The 25,848-nt window shown below is 35.5% G+C and overlaps 1 protein-coding gene across 3 annotated transcripts in view; it reads left to right on the top strand.

Moving 5' to 3' along the window:
- Positions 1-84: 84 nt before the first annotated feature.
- tai (taiman) overlaps positions 85-25,848 on the top strand; it is an 88,390-nt gene continuing 62,626 nt past the window's right edge. For all 3 annotated transcript variants that reach the window (XM_070283405.1, XM_070283406.1, XM_070283404.1), the window contains exons 1-2: positions 85-363; positions 906-1,131. The gene's annotated coding sequence lies outside the window, so the exon portion shown is untranslated. The remainder of the gene's footprint in view (positions 364-905; positions 1,132-25,848) is intronic.

Below are 25,848 nucleotides of genomic sequence, written 5' to 3'. Positions count from 1 at the left end.
CGATGTCCGATAACACCAATGTTTCCCCATCTCTACTTTCCTCCCGCTCAGCTGTTCGTGTCAGTGTTGTAAAATACCCGTGTGTCTTTTAGTTGTTTGCCGACCTTACGCTTTTGTTACAAACGAAATATTAACTTTTGTGTTTGTTAAAAACTCTGTCAAGTGCAATAATTGCGTTCTTTGGTCCCCCCTTAAGTGTGTGTAGTTTCGTGAACAACATTTGAGCCCTACGGCAGTCGCATTTCAAGCCAAACTAAAATTATAAACAAATTGTTTCTTCGCTGTCCGTTTGTTTCTTGTGCGAGTTGATGCCATTTTTTACGGGCTTGTGCGTAATTGTGTGTGAAGCTCCAGTGTCCAAAGGTATTGGTGATTCTTTGAGTAATAATTTGCAGCATAGAAACAAAAACAAAAGCTAAATAACCATAACAATTTCAATTACAATAATAAGCGCAACAACAACGTCACACGCCTGCGACACCTGCGTCACTTGTTGTTGCTGTCGTCGCCTTCGGCTTTTGTTTATTTGTTGCTGGGCGTCGCGTCGGCAGACGCGTTATAAACAAAAAAGGAAGAAAAAGATACAAGAAGCAAAGATACGAGAAAAGAGTGACGAAGTTTAAATACCCTTTCTTTTTGAAAAACTAAAAACTGAACTTTAATTGAAGAAATTAGCAAAAATTTTATTTAAAATTTTCAAGTAATTAAAATTTGAAGAATTGGTAAAAACAAAAAATAACAATGCATTTTAAATCGATAAATAATAATAAAATAAATAATAAAGAATAAATGTAGCCTAATAAATTGTAATGTCGTTGCTCTTTCTCTCAAATGATGTATCTTTATAGCACCACATAAATGCTTAATTTTCTGGTTAAATTGAAAATAGTAATATCCTCTGTTAGGGTATAAATATACAACAAGAAAATATAAGAAGAGAAATACATACACACAGGCGTGTGCCGTTGGCAACAAGTGGAATATATACAAACAAAATTCATACACCTCTATGCTTGTGTGTGCGGAAAGTGTAATCATAAGACGTCAAAGAAAACCCTAAAACAAGAACAAAAAACCTAGGAAACTTAATGGCAGCGAAAATAAATTGCAGCTAAGATTCAATTTTCTTCGGTAAGTTTGGTTTGAGTTTTTATAAATATATATTTTTCTATAAATATAATATAAGATTAAATAAACTTGCTATTATATAATAAAATTTAAAAAAATCCTATAGTCGCCTGGACAATAAGAGAGCAATTATCCAATAATTACACCTTCTTTATATCTTTTGGCATTGATAAAAAATTTACAATATTTTATTGGTAACTTTTAAACATATTTTTAACAGATTTCGTTGGCCTTCTTGTCCTAGATTTATTATTTTATAAATTGTTTTATAATTTATAGCATATATACCAACAATAAACTTAAATCTTCAATAAATAATATTCATATTCCTTACATTATTTGTGATATTAATAAAACAGCGGAAAAAGCCCTACCAACTTTGTTTATAAATGTTCTATTCGGCTTTCGACTTAGGTGCTTTCAAATAAAAACAGTGTACATAAAATTCAAATGCTTTATATCTCTTAAATAAAATTTATGCAAATGGAAATAAGAATAACAAACAACTTAAATGATTTATTTACCTTAGCATATCTTATTTAACAAAGGTTATATTATTCAATAAAATATGTAATGTTTATAATAGAATCTTTGCCATCGCAGTCTTCTATCCTGCATAACCTTGACGTTGTCCCCCCGAATAGTCCCCAGCTTCTAGCCACCCACAAGCCACGCACCGCTTGTTGACTGTTTTTTTAATGGGCCACAACGTTGCAGGGATTGTTTATGTGGCTTGTAAATGTAAATGTGAGTGTTTTACACTTTCCAATCTGTGTGCATATTCATGTGAGCTTCGCCACGACTCCCCACGCTCGTCTATGTGTGTGTTTGTGTATGCATAATAAAGGCCATTAAAATTAAGTAATTGACGCAAGTAGACGCGACACCCGTTAAGGGGAAGACGGTGTTGTTAACTGATTCAACCGTTTTCTGTCGCAGAAAGGAAGGAAGGAAGGAAGGCAAGGAAAAGGTGAAATGAAAACCGGAAAATGCACACAGCAATATATGTATATTTCTCTCTGGCAGCAACAAAATATATTTACAAAAAAATGTATATTGCAGCACGATCTACCTTTTCGCTCTTGACGCTGCCGGTTTCGTCATTAAATTGGAGATCCATTTAAATTTCAGCAAGCTCATAAAATTCACACGATTCATTGCTTGTTCTTTTAAAGTCCCAAAACCGTGGTGCATAATACACATTTAATAAAACTTAAGGACAAAATAATAATAATAATAAGTTTACAAGAAAAACTGATGATGAATCTTGAATAAATTTAATGTAATTGAATATTAGGAATATAAATAGGTTTTTTGTTGTTTGATTCTTCATCCTAATAGGAAATAATTTCCCTATATTATCCTCTTTTTTTTTTTTTGCACCATCCCAACATCTTAACTTTTTAAAAAGCCTCATAACCACTGTCCTTATTTGCCATCTGACTTGGTGTCTTTGCGTTTTAACTGCTGCTCCTTCCAACAGCCATTTGCCAGTCGGCACGCCCTCATCCATAAAGTTTTCCTGGCTCTCTTCCTGGCCGTGTTTTTATGGCGGCTTTGCTTGATGGCTTTTGGCCTTGCCAGCTGCACATCACACCAAAATCTTGGCTCTAATTGTGGGAAAGGAGCAAATTGATTTCCATATCATAAACCCGGCCCGTGCTTTGCGGCCAACCAATCAAATGGAAAACGCAACAAGTCAGAAACAGAAACAAAATAACTTGACATTGAGCGGTCTGTGTGTGTGTGTGTGAGTGGGAGTCCTTTAAAGAGGGGGGTTTGCATTTCACATAACGAAATAAATCCACCAATGGGTGGGCGCATTCATTTCAAGAATGCCACGGGGCGCTTCAAGTACTTTCCTTCTTCCCAGCTGTGCCTGGAATTTTCCGGGACCACCCACTGAGTTGGTTGGATGGAACGTGGCTGTGATCTCCATAATACCAATCCTTATTACAATGACGTTGAAACAGTGTTGCGGTAACTGAAAACATATGTTATCTTTGGGGTTTTCCAATGCAGAATTTGCTACATAAACAGTGGTTTCAGGTGGATTAAAGGTTTATTTATTTTGTATTTAAAATTTAAAAATATACTTTCAAGTCCTAGTAAAAAGATAAGTTTACAATTAAAATTTTATTTATTTAAATTTAATTTTTAATTTAAAAACATACAATTAACTCTAGTTCCTAATCATTTCACCCCAAATTCTGTGAAAAGCTCAATTAAGGAAACTTAAGGCTTGCAGAAACTCCTCATATGAAATTCCATTTCATGACTTGGCCCCCAGATACCGCTTGTTGTAGCTAAGTAGCTCCCTGTGGCTTGGAATGGAAGGATTTCGAAACTCAACCCATTCACGCTGAAAGCGGAGGAAGGACTCTGCCTCGGCATACCGTAATGTGATTGAAAAGGCTTCGTCGGTTGGCTGCCAGTAGGGATGCCAGGCGGCTCCATGGGCGGTTGATGGATTCCATTCATGGCGCTTCGTATCCACTTAACTATTTCGATGAATTGAGGGAGAAGCTGTTGCTGCTGCTGCCGCTGCCGCTGCCGTTACTGCCTCTGACATTTTCATTTTGCTACAGTTGGCTAGAGTTTTCCAGCTTTTTTTGTTGCTGTATCATTGCCATGTCGTTGACAAATTGTCTGGCGGAAGAATGGGGAAGAGTGCTGGTCGAGATCTCTGGCTCTGGGTAACTGGAAGCTCGAAGCGACCCTTAATGTGTGTCAATAAATGTGTGTTAAAAATACCGCTAGGCAGAGGCAGTTAAGAGAGGGGTCATGGTGATATATGGGCCGGGAGAACGACGACTCCTGTTGCGCCCCCCGAATCACAGGCGGTGGTCGCCTCGCAGAAATTCTCCGCTGCTCACAAACAATTTTCAATTAAGCGCACAATCACGATAAATAAATCTCATTGTGCGAAAAGCCAGTTTCATCTACACGACAAGCTTAGCTTAACTTGGCTTTTCTCTTGTAAACCCAATGTACAGCCATTTTCTGCGGTTTTTCATGCCATTTTCAGTGGGCAGGCGGGCAGGCTGGGCGGGAAACTGCACAATAAAACTCCACCCAGGTAGCGACTTCATTGCAATCTTCGGTGGCTTTTCCTCCGGCGTTGCTAACACGCTTTTGCTTCTAGCTGCCAGCTAATGCTCTTCACACACAAGCGACGGGGTTATTCGGCATTATCCGGGGGAGTTGGCCAACATGAATCATACAATTAATTACCGGGTTATGGTGTGAATCGCACATAAATTAATTATATATATCACGAAGCGCTTAAGCCGTTGCCATAGCCAAGAGCTTATGATTCGACATTGTTCGCAGATTCCAAAAATAAGAAAGGTGAACGGAATTAAATTAAAGGAAAGTCATTAAGTGACTTAATTGCAGGGAGCAAATCAGTGGAAATGTATAAAATAATATTTAAGTTTCTCTAATTAAAGTGGTACTTGTGGGTAAATTAAGAAAACTGTTTAGGATTTTGAGCTGAAAAAGACTTTCCTGGTACAAAATAAAAGAAGATTGCAAATGATGTTGTAGACTATCAATAATTTTACCTATAAGTAACATACAAAATAGTTAAATTTACAGAATAAATTTCTAAATAAATCAAATTTTATTTAAGTTTAGTTTTAATTAAGTATATTAATTGGAAAATTCTTAATTCTGAAGTTGTCTCAATTTATTTTAAAATTTTCAAAGCTTGAAGAAGAGGGCTTTAAACAATGTTCTTGACTCTTTATTGGCCTTAAAATAAAATAAATCTAGCTATTCTGAACATATTCATATCAATCTCCTTTAATTAATAACCTTTTCCGTATCTCTATAAAATACCTATCAGTAAGTGAATTCAAAATTCGCATTGCTCTAGGCCACTTCCTTAACTTGTTTATGTTTCATTTCCTTGCCATAAATTCTGCGGTCGAAAAGAGGCGAGAATAGAGGGAGAAGGTGAGGGATGCCAAGAGGTAGTGAGCAATATGTTTTTATAATGTTGATATATATGCTTGGATTGCAATTTACGCGTTACAAGGGAAATACGTTCTCTAAGTTGAAGTATATATTTTGATGATGGGACCGACCGCCAGGCGGTGCTGTGTGTGTGGTCAAATTTGACAGAATAAAAGCTCACATCAATTTATATACAACAAAAAATAGTTGAGAAGTATAAAAAGCATATTCAATCAAGCGAAATTTAACAAGATTTCCGTGAAGCGAAGACAAGCTCCTTCCCTTCTAATGGATAGATGCGGCTTGAAGCTCATCTCCGCGTCCCTCGCAAATTAAGAAAAATCCTCGAAAAAAAAAAATACAAAATACAAATACACACACCCCCTAGGTCCCCACATCAAAATATAAAACGTCCGAGAGCCAAACTTGATTTCGCAGGAGAACCGAATCTCTTATAAAGTAAATAATAAATCAGCGACGAGACGATATATGAAAATGTGCGAGCTGTACATAAGCAGAGGGGATTCGTCGTGGCGATATATCCACATATCCATGGGATGCGCCGCTGCAAAGAATCTCTCCTAAAACTTGCCTATAGAAGATTTAGTGGCGTCGTCTTCTGTGGCTTTCGGTGTGCTTAGGTAGCTCAAAAGGAAGTAAACAGGATTTGAGCTTTACCAGGAATCTTTTCTGTTTTTTTTTCTTGTTGCCTCTGATTTTGGATTTTGGCGTTTTGCTTGCCGGTATTTGCTGTGTCTTTAACCTCTCGGACATTAGGTACAAAATAGTTTGATATCTCTCGGTGGCTTCCTCTCTCCGGTGGCACCGGTTGGGGTCTTCGTTTGTATATTTACTTGAGGAAATTCGATATATTTAAATATGTATATTATTTTATGGGGTCTTTCAGCTGCTTTGCTTTTGCTGGGGGGCTCTTTAATAAATTCTGTGAATTTTAATAAATGATAAGACTTGTGTAATTTGAAGACATTGTACATAATTTCGGAGGATTTTTGTCTTTCGCAATGTGTGAGAATATTTTAGAAAATTGGTATGGAGCTTTAATGCAAACGGTGTGTATATAGGAGAAGTCAGTCACTTGATGCCCTCAGTTCGCAGAATTTTCTCTGAATAAAAGTTGACCAGTTGACCAGTTTTTAGAGTTGAGCTTAGAAAGAACATGTATATTGAGCTTTTATAAAAAATTAATGTATATACATTTAGTTTGTATATTTTTAAACCTTTTACTTAAATAAAAAATGTCTATTTATAACAAAAACTTAAGATATATCATTTTATTCCAGAAATATTCTCTTAAATCTCTGTAATTTTCTACTTTAAGCCATTTGGAATTTTTAATTAAATTTTATAAATTTAAAAAGAGCAAAAAAAAAACATGCAATTTCCATGGGGAATTCCATTTCACATTCGATCAATTATTCATTAAAATGCACTTTGGACTCGGTTTTATGGGCATTTCCTATTTACACTTATCGTTTTGTTTTCGGTTTTCATTTTGCATTTCGTTGCTGCAGCTTATTTGCCAGCTCTCCATGCTTTTCTGCACAAGTGAGCAATTATTTGTGCAACATAATTAAAATTTTATTAATTCATAAACAAATGCGCAGAGAGCGTACACAAATGGGCGAAGAAGAAGAAGGACTCTCGCCTGCAGTTGCCTTTCAACACTTCATCAACGCCAAATGTTGCTGCCGTGTCGTTGCTGCTGCTGCCGCTTGTGCTGCTGCATCATTCATAAAAAATTCCATAAATGCAGACACAACAACAACATCAGCACGTAGTAGAGTAGCTGCCTCTCTTTTCCACCTGTTCAGGTGCACTGAACAACAAAAGTATTTAAAGTTTTTTATGAAATCAATTATTTGAAAATACAGAAGGTGAATTAATTATATTTAATGCTTTATAGTTTTGGGTTTAAAACATATTTGAAATATTTTAAGTCCTTAAAATTTAATATTATTAAATATAAACATGTTCTTTATGAACACTAATTTAAAATATTAGACAAAAATTAATTAATTCGATAAATGTTATTTCTTAAATGTGTCTTTAATGAACATTTATATCTACTATATTCTTGTTGACTTTGTATTGTTTTTTTTTTTTTTTAATTTTAAATTCTTTTCCTTAGTGTAATATTCTCACACTTTAAACTTCCCCCCTTTTGCCCACGGCTCACCTTTTCCACCAGCCTCGTCACCTTGTCAATTTTACATTTGGAGCACGTGTCGCAGCCCGTGTTCAGATGCTGCTGCTGCTTTAGCTGCTGGCAATGGGAATTTCTTCCTCAACTCTAATTAAAGAGCTCTTCACACAGCCTCCTTGAACCAGCCGCATCAACAAAATGAGTAACTGCAATAAAGAAACTTTGAACCCTTTGAAAGAATCAACTTTTGATTTAGTTGGATTTAAAAGAGATTCAGATAAAGATCTACTATATAATATGATCTCCAATATCATATGACGAATTAATTTGACTTAAACTCCAGCAAATAAAAATGTTTGTTTTGGTATATTACCAACAAAGAAATGCACAATAAAACAGAGTTTCTTTCTAGCTTTCTCTGTTGCCACACGTGCCGAATTGTGGACATCAGCATAAAATAGAATCCGAATAAAACAGAGCAACCAGAATAAATATAAATTTGGTAAATAAGAAGCTTGCAGCTCGAGAGCAAGCCCAGAAAAAGGCAAACGCGACAAATGCAAAGCAAAAGAAATGTACAATATAAAATAAATAACATTGAAAAACAAGTGCAAAAACACCAAAAATCGAAACAAAGCCGTGTGTGCTGAAACTTAGACAAATATGAATTTAAGCAAATATAAGGAGAATAAATATTTGTTAAATGCCAAATGGAAACTTTTGTTGGCTCAAATTTTGAAAAGCGTGTCGGGATGAAAAGTAAAAATATATATTAATAAATATAACTTCTTTATCATAACTAAAAGCCATTACAAAAGTATAAAACTATTTCATTATTTTTTTTATAGATACTTGTTTTGATTATTATCTTAAGCTAGATATTAAAAACATCATTTACAAAGCTAAATGCTTCTAAATTATTGCACTCGTCTCTTCCTTTCACATACTATAAATAAATACATAACTAATATAAAAAAAAATCGTTCAATGTTTTCCGCAAACAAATCCAAGGCAAGGGCCCTGGCAAACAAACAATCAACAACAGAAAATAGAAATACAAGAAAACCACACAGAAAAAATACAATCAAATTCGCATGAAGTTTTTGGCCAAACACCTTCGTTTTTTGGGTTCCCGACTTTGGCTGTATTTTTGGCTTTTTGTGGCGTGGCAAAAACCTAGGGAACTTTGGCGGGGGCCTGCGGGAGGCACCACACACACTGAAATTTATGGCGTCACGTTGGCAACTACTGGTTTTAATTTTTATTTTTAGAGCCGCCTTATGCCGCGCTCTAACAATTCACGGCTTCGTCGCGGACTTTATAATTGGTTTTTTAAAATTCACTTTTTCTGCCTGCTCTCTTCCTACCTACGAATTAATAATAGTAGTTGATTCAGCTCAGGTAAAAGTCAAAATGCGAAATAAACCCCATTCGCGGATGAGATTCGCCATAAAATCGCTGGGGGATCAAATCAGGTTGCCGGGTGGTCGTCAAGTGTCACCAGTTTTCCTCTATTCATCATTGTTTCTGTCATTTTTCTTCGCTTTTTTTTTTTTTGTTTCTAATTGTTTGCAACATTAACGAAAAGCAAACATGGACAAAAAGAAAATGGCAAGTATCAAGTTTTTAAACAGTCAGCAATTAAAGTACCTCTTTGGCAATGGTTTCTGCTGTTGGCCAGGCCAGGCCATTATGTGCATAAAATTATCAACAACATTAGGGGGACCAACCGCACAACTAAACAACAAACACTAAATGTACAATTGTCATGCATAATTACGGCTCGGAAAAATCCAAGGAAAATCTCAAGTGTTGACAAAGAGTTAACGGCAAAACCGCCCAAGGGTTTCCAAGGCAGAGGCAGGCAGGGCAGGTTCAGGGGGCGAATCTCAAATTGGCTTGCCAACTTCTCGCGCGCGATTTTAGCTTCATTTTATAGAGTCGAGATGGAAGAACGTTGGATATAGGAAATGGGCAACACAAAAAAAAAAAAAGAAACATAACTCCAAATGATGTCATTGGCAAGGGCTGTTAACTTCATTATACCCTTGCAGGGTATTATAATTTCAGTCAGAAGTTTGCAACGCAGTGAAGGAGACGTTTCCGACCCTATAAAGTATATATATTCTTGATCAGCATCAACAGCCGAGTCGATCTAGCCATGTCCGTCTGTCCGTCTGTCCGTCTGTCCGTCTGTCTGTCTGTCTGTCTGTCTGTTTCTACGCAAACTAGTCCCTCAGTTTTAAAGCTATCTGAATGAAACTTTGCATATAGTCTTCTATATGCTCTCACTGCTATATATGTCGGAACGGGCCGGATCGGACGACTATATCATATAGCTGCCATACAAATGTTCGATAAATTTTTAGAAAAAAAATTAAAACTTAGCTGTTTTTCAACATATGTGCACTATTTTTTACATATGACCATTTTATATTATTTCTGAATTTTGGTAAAAATTTTATGAAAATCGGACGACTATATCATATAGCTGCCATAGGAACGATCAGGAAATTAATAGAAAAAAAATTATAACTTCGTTGTTTTTCAAACTATTTTTATCTACTCTAAAATATAAGCTTATTTTATTAATTCAGAATTTTGGTATAAATTTTATGAAAATCGGACAACTATATCATATAGCTGCCATATAAACCGATCGGTAGGTGTAGGGAAAATGTAAAACTGGGAATGTAAAACTGTAACTGTCAAACTCTCAACATAATAAGTATAGATAAAATGCAATGAAATAATATCTGCAAGGGTATACAAACTTCGGCGTGCCGAAGTTAGCTTCCTTTCTTGTTTTCCTTTGAAGCGTTTTGTTATTTTGTTCTGCTTTAGATTTTTACACAAATTTCATAGATTAGAACAAAAAAATGTTGAGCTGTTAGATGGGATAAGAAAAATTGAGCAAATTATATTAAATATTATTCGTATAACTTGTTTTTTTAAGTCATTCGACTTAGCATTTTGCCTCCTTTTTTTCTAAATGATATTTGTAAATATATAAATTTAGTTAACGTGGGTTATAAATACTCAATATCCTAACCATGTTATAGTTACAATATTTCTAGAATTTGTTTAAATATTTATTGCATAAATAAAACCCTGGAAAAACATTTTCCAAAACTATAAATATTTTTAAAAATAACTTGGTAATGGGAATATAGATAAATATTTAAAATTTTAAAGATTTTGAATTCATAGATACAAAATTTCTTGGAAAGGTCTATTCAGAAAGAAACTGCCGGTATTTTAGGATATAATCCAAGATATCCAATCAGAATATTCCATTTTGTGTAAGGTATTATAATCATAAATTATTGTATTTAGTTTTAGTCATTTGACTTTTCTATTTAGTTACTCTAAAATTGTTAATAAATTATTATTTAATTTTAGAAAACTTAAATTTTTAATTTTTATTGACCCAAGCGAGAAACATTCATGCAAACTGCTAAATAGTTGCATAAATAGATAACAATCCCAACTTTAATTTATGTATCTTATGATTATGATTGCGATTAAAAAAACAACAAAGAGAAATGAGGCGGATCAAGACTAGTCGTATTTAGACAAGTTTTGGCAATAAAATGCATTCTTTTTTTATGAGCGCAAAAAATCCAAAACACAAAAAGTAGCTAAATAGCCGACGCGTATATATACGCATCTATATCTATGTATATAGGGAGGTATCGGTGTACGAATCGCTCTCTAGCTATCTCAACGGCTAGAGCTGCTATTGAAATTGAAGGCGACATCGTCGTCGCAAAGCTTTTCCAACTTTTTCTGTTTATTTTTGTGTTTTGTGTGAGCTTAATTCGGTTTTTTTGCGCTACAAAGCTACAACAGAGGAACTGAACTCTCTGCTCCACTCTTCCCCTTCTACTCCCTTGGCCACTCTTCGCTCTGCTCTTTCTACGCTCATCGCTTGGCGCTCTTCATTGCGGCGAGGCCCCAAAGAAAAAAGAAACACAACATGTGTTTCGTCATCAAAACGCTGTGTTTTGTTGCATTTTCCTTTGCGTTTTCCCGTTGTCTTTTTAGAAATGAAAAAAAGTTATCATATGATAATATATTTCTATAGATTTTTAGCATTGGAAAATGGGTTTTAGTTTGCAATTACATTTATCTTTAAAGAAAACTTTTTATATACAAAATGTATCTTAAGTTTAATTGGTTTAAATTTTATATTTGGATATTTTCAAAATGTAAGCCAAAAGAAAAATCTATTTGTGTTAATTTTTATTTTTTTAATTGTTTTAGTTAGTTTTCTCTTACATCGCTATATCGTTATTTGTTTCAGCTAATAGAGACTCGAACTAGTTTGAACTTTTATTATTAAAAAAGATTAAAAAACGCTAGAGCTGAGCTTTCCAATTTATTTCAGAAACGCTTAAAAGCACTAATGTTTAAATATTAAAAAAATTGGAAAAATAGGATCGCATTTGTTTTTGTTTTCAAAAACAGCCGCCATTAAATATTTGCAAAGACGGCGCTAAGAGCAATTTACTTTGCTCTTTGTGTTTGCTTTTGTTTTTGTTTTACGAAGCGAAAATGAAAATGCCGGCACTTGGTGAGGTGAGCAGAGAAAAATAACTGCAAAGCAGTGATGTCATATTTTTGAGCAGAAAAAGCTGGATCTCAAAAAGCTATCAAATCTACACAAAAATTACCGAATTCAGGGGAAAAAAGTTAGGAATAAACCGATTTTTTTTAAATAAAATAAAGTGTCTTGATAGTTTTACATTAATAGAGACATACCAAATATTTTTGAAACGCTACATCTGTCCACTCTTTTCAAAATTTCCCCGCACACTTAAACAAAAAGCGGAATTTGACGGTAAAATAGCGGTATTGACATCACAGCGGGCCAAGAGCGAGTTAAGAGAGCGCAAGAGAGCCAACGGTGGAGCACGTCACACAGCTGGTGGATATCCGTATCTGTGAGATGCGTATCCGTCAGTTCGAGTTTGAATTTCGTTTGGTGAGGTTGCCTCTGAGCGGTGCAGCTACATCGCTATATCCACTGTGTCGACGTGTCTCCCTCTCTCACTCTCTCTTCTATCTCTCTCGTTGCCCCCCGTTCGCCGCGCGTGTCGTGCCCGACTTTATTTACCTTTCGGCAGGAATTAAAGCCCACTGAGATCGACTGAAAGTCACTAAAGTGCCGAAAAAGAAACGCAGAAAGCAGCACTTGGCCAAAAAGAAAAAATAAATACAAAAAGTTGGCGCTGCCCAAAAAAAAAATAATAATAAGAAAGAAAAAAGCAAAGCAAAGTGCGCGTGTGTGTTTATGTGTGCGTGCGGGCGTGAGTGTGTGTCTGAGTGCGTGTTGTTTTTTCCTCCGCCAAAATGAATCTTTCAGATATGCAAGATATGCACGACAATTAACGCAGAAAACTATAGAAACTTAAACCGAATAATTGGTAGTTTAGGTTTGTTAACAATTTCGGAAGATTAAACGAAATTTTTCTCCGTTTCGTTGCGGAATTTTTGTGTGGCTGTTTCACTGCCAAACGTTCCGGCTGGCGCTCTCTTTCCCCTCTCTCTTATTGCCATCGCTTCGGCGGATCTCTCTCTCTCTGTCGTGTATCGCTCGGGTTTCGTAATTCAATTGTCGGCTCGTTTCGCCATTCGGTCCGTTCCGCCAACGTATCTTTATTTATATTTTGTTTCGTTTCCACTTCGGTCCCCTAATTGCCCACTTTTTTGGAAAATTCAAAATACAAAATTCGAAATTCCCTTTGCTAATGCCTGTCTTCATTATTCTCGCCCAAGCAGTTTCTCTGACAAAATACTATATGATTTCCCCAGATTACACTCATAGTATATATATTTTGTGCAAAATAAAATACAAATAAAAACCATAAATAAATTCAAGCTAGCCTTGGCAAAATCATTGAAAAAATATATATTTAAAAAGTGTACAAAAAGATTACAAAAATAAAAATAAAAACAAAATCGACATAAATATAAATATATTTATATACACAACGGTTTCACTTTGCGAGTTGTATACAAAAAGTTAAAGCAAAAATAATATAAATAAATATAAAACAAAAGCGATTTACAGTTATTCACAGTGTGTTTGAAAAATACACAACAAAAAAGTGCAAATCAATGTGCAAAATCAAATGATTCAAATATTTAATAATTATCACTTATAATGCCGCCTAACAAACTAAGAAAACTTGGATTAACGCATTTAATATAGATTTTATAATCTATGGGATTATTACTTGAAGTCTACGAAGAAAAAGGTTGACCACCTTTTGACGTAATTAATTAACTGAAAGGTAAGGAGCGATACTAAATTTAAGTAAACAACTTATGGATTAAGAATTAGGGCTCTAAACAAATACAAATTCTATAAAACTAGCTGTTGAGTTATGATTACAGCTTAAAATTTACTTCAGGGTGTATAAACATTATTTAATCGTTGAATACATTTTAGTTTTATGCTATTTAAAAATATTTTATGATATTACAAATTCATGTTTGTACAAAATATATCATTTTGGAATACCTAAACAAATTTAAAGCTTGTTTGCACGAGTTATTTAGCATCAGAGAAAATAATGAAGGAAAATTGCATGGTCTCAAAAAATATTCATTCCTTTTTTAAGTCTTTTTTATCACTTAATATTTACCCAACGAATATTTGCTAAATTAAAGAAAGAATAGTTGGTTTAGAGTTAATCTGAGCTTGAATCTTTAATGAGACCTTTGTACATTTTTAATATTTGCTGGCATTTCAATCTAAATATTCCTAAATAAACCATTTATTTCTTAAATTTTTACCATTATATGGAAATTTGAAATACAATCGGTTAATTGATTACCCTTGTTTGCCGATAATTTCATAATTTCCGACGTATCGCTCGTGACTCAGCCACTAGGTTTATAGCTTCGGATGACCAATCCATTGTCCCTTTGAAATAACCAACATTTCGTCAAGAGAGTTATCGCCAGCGGAGGGGAAGTAATGATCGTAGAGCATATGAACATACTCTATATGTATGTAGAAGTGCAGGCCGAGGAGGTCGTCGTCGTCGTTGGTTACATAATAAAACGTGAGTCGAGGCAGCAGCGCGCTGCTGACTGCCTGCTGCTGCTCGGTTCAGTTAGAATTCTTTTGCTAATACGCGAGCAAACACTGTAAACGGCCGACTGGCTCGGTGTTTGTCGTTCTCGGGTGGCGGCGGCGGTGCGATCTCTCGGCGGCAAACAAACACCAAGTCGCAGTCACAAACCTCCAAACCGAAAACCCAAAACCCAGGCGGGGTATATATCAGCAAGAAACTGAGAAAATCTACTGGCGAAGGTTCGTTCGCTCTTCGATCGCTGCCGCCTATCTATCCAAGTATCTCACAGATACTTTGGGCGTGTATGTGTGTGTGTGTTTTATCAGCGCTAAAAGCGTCGAGTTTTGCATATGATATTGAAATATTTATTTTGAGAACATTTTATTTATACCTTCAATGAAAATTCTCAGCTATTTATACTATCCGCCACCTCTCTTACACGCGAGAGAAGAGCAAGAGAGCTCTTAGAAGATTTTGCGACGTATTTTGGTTAGATTTAATTAGTTTATTGTTGCTAGACTTGGTAAGCATTTGTTGTTTTTTCTTCTTATTTTTTTTTTTTCGCTGGTCAGCTATTTGAGTTTTTTTTCGGACAGGTTAAACCAGTTTTCCTGTTTGGCAGTTCTACACAAAAATTACAAAACGACAAAAAAATATAGCTGCGAGAACACCTCAAACATGCCATATTATTATATAGTTTTTTGTTTCGTTCGTTCTCTTCTTAGTTTCTGTTTTTTTTTTTCGGCTCTCAACTTTATCGTCGCCGCTCATAATTTAATAAAAGTATGAGGAAGAAACTAACAAAACGCTGCGCTTAGGCTTATCGCCAATGCCCATGCCCCAACACACACACACACAAGCGAGAGTCGGCGATTAGATAATAGCATTTTAAACGATGTCTCTACTGTACAGTAGAGTCGCGAAACACACACGAGAAGTGACCAACCCACAATGGAAATGGACTTTGTTTTGAAAAACTGAAAACGGCTGATAAGACACAGTCGTCGACAGCGAGAGAAAGAGAGAGCTCTCGGAGAATTGGTTTAGGGAGAATATAAATAAATTTAACAATTTGAATGCTTGCTCGGAGGGGGAATCAAATTTTTACTCAACACGGCCTCCAAATGCAATCTAAATAGCTCTAGTTTAGATTAAAATAAATGTCCAGAAATTCATTTAACGATCCTTGAAAATAGGTCTTGATATTGTTAAAATGTTCAATGAATTTTTGTGTGTATATTGTTTAATTATAAATTTAAATCGATTTTTAATGGAATCTTATTTGAGTTGTAATCATTTTTTGCCTGAAGGCAATTAGAAATCTAATCAAAAATAATTTTACTACATTAATACAATCATTTTAATATTTTTGGAGTTGGTTTTGTTTTGTTTAATAGTGAATAAATAATTAATTAATATAATTCAATTTAAAAGGTTTCTTTAAAACAGTTATATAAAATATTTAAATAAAAATGAGTTATTAATTCCTTCTTCAACTCATTAAAAATCCCTTCAAATATCAAGTAAATGATTGAACCTGTAAATTCTCAAGCTCCAATGTCTGTAGCGCGTTTACAGTGTCATTTTTTCGTGTTTACACGAATGTATCTATAAAATATAAATATAAATTACAGATACGGGAACTGCATATATGCCATAAAAAGAGGAATTCTCTCTGAAGCTGTTGTTGTTGTTGCTGATATATTCGCTTGACCTTAGCGTCAATGTCCTCGAAAACCTTGAGCTTTGTCTCCCACTTAGTTCTCGGCCAGTTCTCCACCGATTCTCCCTTTCTCTGGCGGAAAAACTCTCCAGTCGCACGTTTCGCGGCTTACATTCGTTTTTCTCGCGCGCCAAAGTCTCTGTGAAGCGTAAATGAATTTGTCCCTTTGAAGTTTTCCATGTTAATTGGGAAATTAAGCTTGACCAGCTCTCGCGCGAGTTGAGATCCCCATTCACTTTGTCTGAAATCGTCGTTGGAGTGGTATATAAGACATTTCTGTTCCCTTTTTTTTTGTATTTTTTGTGTATGTGGTGCACATGATTCTTGCTGAACGTTTATAATTACGTTAACTTCAATTACTGCTTACGTACAATATCAGACCAATTTTTGTTGGTTTCCAGGTAAAACAGGTTTCTGTACGCCTCATTTTGTTTTATTTTTTCTTTATTTTTTGTATTTCTCTCAGGGTTTTTTTTTGTTGTTGTTGCTTGATGTACTTAATGCCGCTGCACGAGTTTTGCTATAATTTTAATTTCTTTTTGAAGTTCTGCGCAAGTGTGTTGAAGGTCTCTCTTAACTGCTATTTAAATAGTAGTTAAAAAATTGTTGCCAGCATCTTGAAATTCTTCAGAATCAAACTCATTACAGGTGGTTACGGTTGGCTATGTGACGGGAGATTCTATCACATTTTGAGGGTTTGAGATAATTGTAGGTCTTTATAGTTAGTTCCTTAAGAGTAAACACACTTTAATTATTTTTACATTTATTTATGATTGATTTCTCCTACATTTATGCTTGTATCTTAATCAAAAACTAATCTTAGCCAGCTTTGGGCTCTTCTATCTTTTCGAATTCCCAATAGTCCTCCCCACAATCGTATCCTGCATAATCGAGGCTCAAATAGTGCTCCACATAGAAGTTTCGATTGACATTGCTGGGACATTTGATTCCCCATTTCCTCAACGCATATAAATCCACATGGTTGTTGTTGATTCTTCTCTTCTGATTCCTCAGCGTTTGCGCTTTTTTGTGTGCTTTATTTTGGTTTTTGATTTGTTGTTTGTTGTGCGGTGTTGTTTTGCGGACTGGGGAGCTGCTCCTCTTGGGGCGTTTGCCGCATTTGAATTTCATTTTTAGATTCCAATTTATTTTCGGCGTAGTTTATGCCAATTTGGTTTTTTGGGTGCGATTTCTTTAATATTATGTATGCCATATATTGTTGCCCCCGCCTGTGTGTGTGTTCGCTTGCCTTCGTGTCTGCGTATCTGAGCGAGTGTGTGCCGTGCTTCTTCAAACGAATTTGATTTGATACTCATTTTTCTGTGCACCTCTGCTGGCCTGTGTATTTGTTGTATAATAGGTAACAAAAAAATAAATAAAAAATTGCAAGAGCTTGCGAAATTTTTTGAGCCGTACTGTACCCGTGATTATGGTCGTCGCCAACGTCGCCTCTATCTCTTTTTTACCGCCAGCTTCTAGCTCAGTGATCCCGTGATGTATCTCTTGGTTACTCATTGACAAAAAAGAATACTGAAATGCCGAGGATCCAGATCGGTGTGCGGTTGGTTCCTTTTAAAAAGCATATTAACTAATTGACGTCTGTGTTTATCTATAAGCAACCGCTCGACCCACAAATATTTGACGGACTGACATTTTGGACACAAAGCCTCAAACGAAAGCAAATGGAGAACAACAACAAAAAATATATATGTATAAAGGGAAACAAATGTTTCAACTCATTGGTGAACCATTCATTGATGTCTGCACTGTTTGGTTTCTGTTTCTTTCCCAGCAACTATAATTATCTTAATTAAAAATCTTAAGTCAAAGTTGGACCAGTCTAAAGTCAAAGTAACTTGGCGGAGCAGAGAGTAGCGATTAGCTCATCTGGTTTTCTGGTGAATTAAGTAATCAGAGTTGTCTAAATGATACACCGAGGAAAATAAAGTGGCAAGAAGGATAAAAACTATAATTTTGTTGATTTTACAAGAAAACACTTGAATTATCCTAGCTTTATCTTATTTTTTCTTTATAAATAATTTAAAATAGAAAATCGCTCTTTCTGCAGAACACATACTTGGGAATTATAAGCGAATTCTGTTATTTTGAGAACTTTTAAGGAATTACCTACCTTACTTCCCATGCTCTTTAATTGATTACAACTATTTTCAATAGATTTCTGTTATTCTCCTAACTTCAGACTTTAGAATTTAAAGAGCGTAGGTTTTGTAAAATGAATATTATTGTATTAATTCTCTAGAAATAGTAAAATATTATATTAAAAACCACAAAAGAATATTAATTTCACTGAACATATCTCCTTTTTCTTTTGATTTTCCCACATTTTTGCTTTTTGTATAGGAAAAAACTTGAACCAAGCTCGACTCTTAGTGAAGATTTTTGTAACCCTAGCTCTTCTCGAAAATGCCCCCTCAAGCCCCTTCATTACTTGCACATTGCTCTGTCGAAATTTAAATATGCGAAATAAATAATTTTCAGCTGGCTTTTTTGGCCGAAATAATGTTGATGTCATAGGTTCGTTGGCTGGGCGTAAAAAAAATCGTTGGTAGGCATTCAGTCCGAATCCGTGTGATTGTTTTTTGAGTATATATATGTATGTGCGTGTGTGTGTGTGTGTGAGCTAATGCAAGCATCCCAAAAAGCAACAAAACAACAACAAATCTGAAAACGAGTGAGGAATGCCCATTATATATGCCAAATATTTGCTTTGTCAAAGTATTTTTCTGGTTTGTTTTATGAGTATTAGTTGATTTCAAAGTGATTGAATGGGTCGCAGCGGCAGGAAGGAAGACGCTTGACAAGTGGCCGCCAGTAACTGACTATAAACCATATAGTTTTGACTGATTACAATAGAGGGAAGCGTGTGACTCATAGGCTAACTGATCCGAAAGCGGATTACGAAAGCTTGTAAGGTGTAACCAAAGATAACTGCGTAATAGGCTGCAAAGTTTGCGGTGATAGTTAACGTTTAAAAGGTGAAACTTAATGTTTTTTTCTTCTATTTACGGGTTGTAGAATAATATTTTAACTAAATATTTAAGGGGAGCTTTGCAAGGCTTAAGATACAGGTAGTATGTAAAAATAGTTTTTATAAAGAATATGTACGTAATTCTATATATTAGAAAATATAGCTAATGTCCATATAATTTTTTGTTACCTTTGAAACTAATTTTATGCGATAGAGGCCTCAGCAAACCTTTATTTTCTATTTATTTCTATAAAAAAAAAGCTCAAGTTCCGGTTCGAACTGCATTGATATCGCTTAGATAGGAAACCACCACCAAAAAAAAAGTACCTTTAACTTCTCACCTATCCGTTTACCTGTTGCCTGGCACCCAAAATGAAATACACAGGCAGACAGATAATACACAGATAGACAGTAAAAGCCAGCAAATTTTAGGTTGTTTGGTCAAAGATCTTAAGCCAAACTCTTCGCTATTATTACGAAAAACCCAAAGAAACTGAAACCCAAGCCTAAACCGAAACTAAAACCAAAAACCGAAAAAAGATGCCATAAAACGTGAAAACAAGAGCGGCGAATGACCAGCTAAAGTCGGATCGACGACCACCTTTCTGAGTATCTTGGAATACTCGCAGCAGATACACTCTGAGAATTTCAGAATCTAGAATAATTATTATGTGTGTGGTGCCCCCAGAAAGAGAGAGGGAGAGAGAGAGAGAGAGCGAGAGGAAGAGTGGGCTCCAAGACTTTACTTTACCTAACGATTCTCGGTTCTTGGTTCTCCGGTTCTCAAAGCTTGTAGAGCGTAGACTCCCTGTATCTTGGTGTGAGTGTGAAATGTAGGGGAAATATCGGTGAGCGTGTGTATGTGTTTTTATAAAGTTGATTGCACTCGATTTTTAGATAAAGCTTTTTCAAGGTCACCAACGAAAAAAGCAGCAGTACCAACCGAAAAAAAACGCGCGCGCGCGATTCTTCTAACAGAATCGAGCCGAAATTCGGGCTCTGCACTCGTCCCGTCTCTTTTGGCCGTCCCTAAGCCCGTCTCTTTCGTTCATTACTAGGGCTTACATTTTAATTGAAAACTATGCACCAAGAAGAGGTCTCCCTCTCTCGCTCTCTGAGGGGCGGCGACACACCACGCCCAGAACAACAAGCCCAAATAAATAAATCAAAACAAGATTTATGTCTGCTCTCTGTCGCCGTGTATTCAAATCTCTGACAGTCGAAAAAAAAAAATAAAATAAAAGTAATGCCGAGGAAGCCCCACCACATCAGAGACCAATTTGAAACCCGTAGACAATGAGAGAGGAGCCGGTGCCGGGCTCTTTAGAAATTATTAGACGACTCAGTCTCAGTCTCAGCTTCCTCAACGTGTTTTTCTGCACTTTTTTTTATCTTTTTTTTTTGCACAAACAACAACAAAAAGGACAACAACAATAATAATAATAAAACACACTTTTTTGGGAATGATTTTTTGATTGTGCGGATGGGTTTTGCAGCTGTTGGAATTGAGCCGGTTTCTGTTTTTTTTTCTCTTATCGCATTATTTTCGGTTGAGTTGGATCGGTTTTCGGACGTCACAAAATATCCTGCGGATCAAGAATATATTTTATAATATTAAATAGTAATAAAAAGACATTCCTTTTTTCTTCACTAAAAAAACCTTCTTAACCTTTCTTAACTAAAATTCTCCTTAAAGTAAATCACAAATTCCCTTAAACTTCCAATGAAACTCACTTTATTTTTGTTTACTTTTCATTACTCAAAATCTTATTAATTAGTCAAATATATCATATCAGCATAAATTCATTTTCTTATTAATCTGAGAGTCAGAATCAAAGCTCTCCAGTGACTTTAGGGTTCCCCGAGTTGAGTTTGTCACAACAATTTTCGATGCACACAAATTCAAAATTAAATATAAATTCTAGATACACGACTGTATTCGCATTAATTTTGTGTGTTTTTTTGTGCAGACAAATCAGTTTTGCACATGACTTGGCGTTGATTCCTGCAGGGAATGGCAAAAATTTATTGATTTTTGTTCTATGGCGCCGCCAAGTATGCAATTAATGGAGCGTATTTTATTCTATTGGATTTCATTTTGTATTAATTCGCAAAACCGCTTTGAAAGCCTAGACTGAAATGTGTAATTAAATTTTTAACTGCGTGTAAAAATAGAAAAAAATACAGAGAAAATAAAGAACAAACACCTGTTTGCTTGAAGAGGGAGGTAAGCTCTAGTCCTCCTCTTTCATTCGATTCATTTGCTTGCTGGCTGGCCTAGCCCTCGATTTCAATCAAATTTTGGTCTGAAATTCCGCATACCAAAGTGATATTCAATTAAGTATTTATAACGCGCAATAAGAACGGAAATAATAACCAATCGACAGAGGGATACCCCGCATATAACAGAAATAAATAAATATTTAATTATATTTCCTACTTTTTGTGGAATTTTCTTTTAATATTTCAGTGCATTTATTTTTCTGTATTCGTATCTTCATTGAATATACCCCACATCTTAAAGAACCTAGGGTACTACTTGCCCATTTATTTTACATATATAAATTTGCATACAACTATAGCAGCCCGAATATATAGAGCAGAGCCACACAGAAAAGTATCTACAAATAAATATATATCTCTGCGTCATCAGCCAGCTGAAGTAGGAGAAGAATTTGTTACTTTCGGTCACTTTAGTAAGTCGAGTGCTCCATAAAATAATTCCTCACTTATGCAGCCAGTTTGCATAATACATATAATATATATTTGGGGTATATATCGTATATAGCATCCGCATTATGCAGAATGAAACTGGCTGGAATCAAAATCAGTTTGGGAGTGGAATTTTCTGTGCCAAACTAATTTGCATCCAAGTGTAAACAATAGAGGGTAATACTATATACGAATACAAAAAGAGAGAGAGACACCTAAAGCAATATTCGATTAGTATAATAATTTCTTGTATTTTCTATACGAACTTTATGTTATCTTTCAAGTGTAGTTGGGAAATCGATTGTATCTCTAATAGAGACATCTGCAGTATATAAACAAATATCTACTTATCTTCTCCTCTTGTGGTAGGTAGGCCCACTGTATGTTATTTATTTGGCATTTATGTAAATTCATTTCGATTGGCTTGGCTTTATTTTCCCTATGTGGGCTTTTTTCTTTTGCTTCATAAATTTATTTTGTGTTTTTTGTTTGGTGCGTAAATTTGACATTTAGCAGTTAGAGATGGCTCTTTTATCGAGAGAGCCTGCCTGTAAATTGAGTTATTTATGCTTTTCTGAGGGTAAAAAAATGGTCAAATGATGTCAGAGGTTATTTGGCAAGAGTTAAATACCTTAACATGTAAAAAAATACGTATCCTGGTAAATTGTATTAAATTAATTTATGGAAAGGTAGGCTCCCACTCCCACTCAGATTTCCTGTAAAATGTTCGCTTGGAATGTCTTTCAAACTAATTAAGTTTTATGACTGCAACTTGGCAGAGTTTAACAACAACGTTTCCTGATCCTTTACGGCTCATGTTTATGAGCCTCATACATTAATGGCGAACTAATAAAAATGCCTTGCAATGTTACTGAAACAAAAAGCCCATAAAAATGTCACAGACAAATGAAAATTTTAACCATATTTGGGATACGGGAAATGCGTGACATCTCAACGATAAGAAGTCGAAGGGATAAGAAGTCGAAGGGTTTATGGGGAAAAGAGAGAAACGTGTAGACATTTCAACTTGTATTTTATTTTGTTTTTTCTTTGTTAATTTTCCATTTTAACGACCGCGTCTAATTTTCACACCAGCAGCGAATGTCAACACAGTCGCTGACAGTTTGTCAGTGAAAGCAACTAGCCAATTCCTCCATAAAAAAAAGAAATATATAAACACAAAACATTTCAATTGGCAAAGCAGATCAGCGAAGCAGGAAGCAAAAGTGCCCGGGAAAGAAAATGAATAATGGAAAATTAGCAGACAGCTCTCTAGGTAATGTTGCTCCCGCGGCACCCGCTCTCTTTCACTCTCGTTTAATTTGATTAATTACCCAAATTTGACATAAACACGTTTCAGGGCACAAATGAAGCAGAAGGTTGCGATATAAACAGCAGCCCCAGCCTCCGCTTCAGCATCTCCGATGCTTAGAACAAAAAACTCTTGTCCAGATTCACTCTGGCCGGGAGTGATTAATGAATTGATTGACAACAAAACGCACAACACTGTGTGGAATCAGTGTGTCCGGCGTTTTGTTGTTATTATCTGAGGCCTTAGGCCGAACACTTGCCACCATGAAACCCGAATCGCTTCCGGGCATTCGTTCCCGGGGAGTTTTCTGTATTTTCTTGTAGAGTTTTTCGGCATTTGCTCTTGGGACCGACCCGACCTCTGTCTAATGGCAAAAGGGAATAGAGTCGCTTGGGGTTTTCGGTTTGGCTAATTGATCTTTAGAAATATTTTTAATGACGAAAAATATGGTGAAATTATTAATACTTAGCTAGATTTTTAAACGGTCCCATATCATTATCAATAATAGCATTTTCTGACTCACCCTCGATTATGTGCACCCTTACAAATTAATATTGAATATATTTTAAATTAACAAAACTAATTTATTGCTTGATAATCTTAATATTCTCACTTGTCCTGTCCCCCGGGAAACATTCTCAACAATTATTCTTTGATTTATGATTACATTTTTTGTAAATATGTTTCCTTTATGCCAGGGGACCACCTTCCCTGTCTGGTTTTCTCCTCTGTCCGCTGGATGGTTAATGATTCTTGGAGCTATTCGGTTTGCATGCTAATAAGCAGTTAGGCCCGAACAAAATGAATGGAAATTAATGCCTTCGTTTTGCCTAATATACGACCTAATATGCCTGGAACTCTGGTGTGTCGACGGGAACTTCGAGGCTCTCGCTCTACACGCGTATTGATTTATGCTAAGATTGTTGCTATATTCACACTCCGCACAACAGTGCTGCGGTTAGGTTAACCCAAATTGATCAGTTCGACGGCGGGTAATTCCAGCATTTGTGTTTGCCCAGCCTGAACGAACATTTGACCAAGTGCTGAGGATAATCTCGAGCAGCTCTTCGCGAAGTAAAACCCAACAGTAGATACATAAGTGTGTTCTTATCAGTGGCATTTAAACAGCTGCACGGTGTCCCCTGCTGGTTGAAAAACCAAATTCAAATGGCATATTTCTTGGGCTCGGACATTCCAGGCACGTAAACCCGAGCAGACAACGGTGGGTTCGGTGGGTATGTGTTTAGATTTTGCCCACTTGTTGCTATCTATCTCTAACTGAGTAATGACTCCGCGGGCGGGTTTAACAGTATTCCCAGCTGTCCCTCCCCCTCGGCGATATGCAAAGCATGTATGTAGTTTTGGAGCCCCTATGGTACTTCACGGCCCATAGATTTTGATAGCGTCGCAGTACTTACATATATATAGTACTCCTCCTTCAATTTCTCTCTTCATGCGGAAGCACTTTCTGAAGTTTATCTACTTGAGGCCGCCCCAAACTGTTTGAAGTTGGCTTTTCGACTCTATTGTTATGCGCACCGATGTTCGAACCACTGACAATGGGCTAATAAAAGAGGTTCATAAACTTTTTGAGCTAAGAATTTCTGTTAATGGGCTGTTAAAGTACTTGCCTGGAGTGGGAGAATCCATCAGGGTATTTGGAAATGACTTTCAACCAGAAGCAAGGAAAATATATAAATTTAAAAACAAAATCTGTGATTTTAAATATATTTGTTATCTCAATTTGGTAAATGTTTCTTATTTTAAACTTTTTATCTTAATCTTAAAAGCCATAAAGTTAAGATCATCTCTTCAACCTTGGCGATAGTCACTTGTTTGTTGATTTTAATTTGTATTTTTGTAAATTTCTTTATTTACTTAGCATTATTAATGTGTCATTGTTGGTTTTGCTTTTCTTGCTGTACTTGTATTCCTTATTTGGGCCACACATTTTTGTACGTTTTCTTGCGTACGCGACAATAAAACAATTTTTACGCCGAGTGTTATTTTTTTTTTATTTTTTACTGTTTGTGTGCACAGCCACGAGCACACGCAGACGGCAAATAAGCGAATAATGAGTTTATGTATTTTAAACTGACCTCATTTTGAAGAAAAATTGTTTTTGCACACAGAGCGTGGAGGAACAAGTTGTTAACAAATGGAATTTTCGAAGAAGTTTTGGCTAAGCGAGGGAGTACAGTAAGGTAAACCATTCTACAATGCGATAACAATTCAACTGCCCTGATAAAGAGTCAATTTTGCTTATCACACGATAGTCATTTAGAGTTCAATTTTCCTTTTAATTTTGTACGCATGACAATTGAAAACCAACAAGCTATTTAATTTGTATATCTTTGTGTATCCTCAAGTTTTTAAAATAAAATCTCAATCAATCAAGTGCTTGATAAATTTGTTTATCTCTTTTGCGGGAATGGGGATTCATAATTTACACACAATTTACGGTACAAGTTATTTCCGCTCCTGCTTAAATAAATAATCTTTATTTTCGGTTATTTATTTATTCTCGAATCCAAGAAGGTTGAAAAAACTGTCACGTAATGTTTGTGAAGTGCATTTGCAGTTGATTGAAGACGTGGAAGTTTTGGGGGTTCCTGGAAAATGGTTATTGTAATAAACTTGACAACTTTATAATTAACTATAAAGATTTTTGAATATGTGAATTAAGCTTTATTTAAAATTAGTTGAAGAAAATTAGTGTTATTTTGTAGTTTAAAGTTCAGCTGTTATTAACCTGTGAAAAAAATGCAGAAA

This window comes from Drosophila kikkawai, chromosome 2L (assembly GCF_030179895.1).
Source record: "Drosophila kikkawai strain 14028-0561.14 chromosome 2L, DkikHiC1v2, whole genome shotgun sequence".
Classification (NCBI taxonomy): domain Eukaryota; kingdom Metazoa; phylum Arthropoda; class Insecta; order Diptera; family Drosophilidae; genus Drosophila; species Drosophila kikkawai.
Note: the sequence above shows the minus strand (reverse complement) of the source record. Positions and strands in the feature narration are given on the sequence as shown.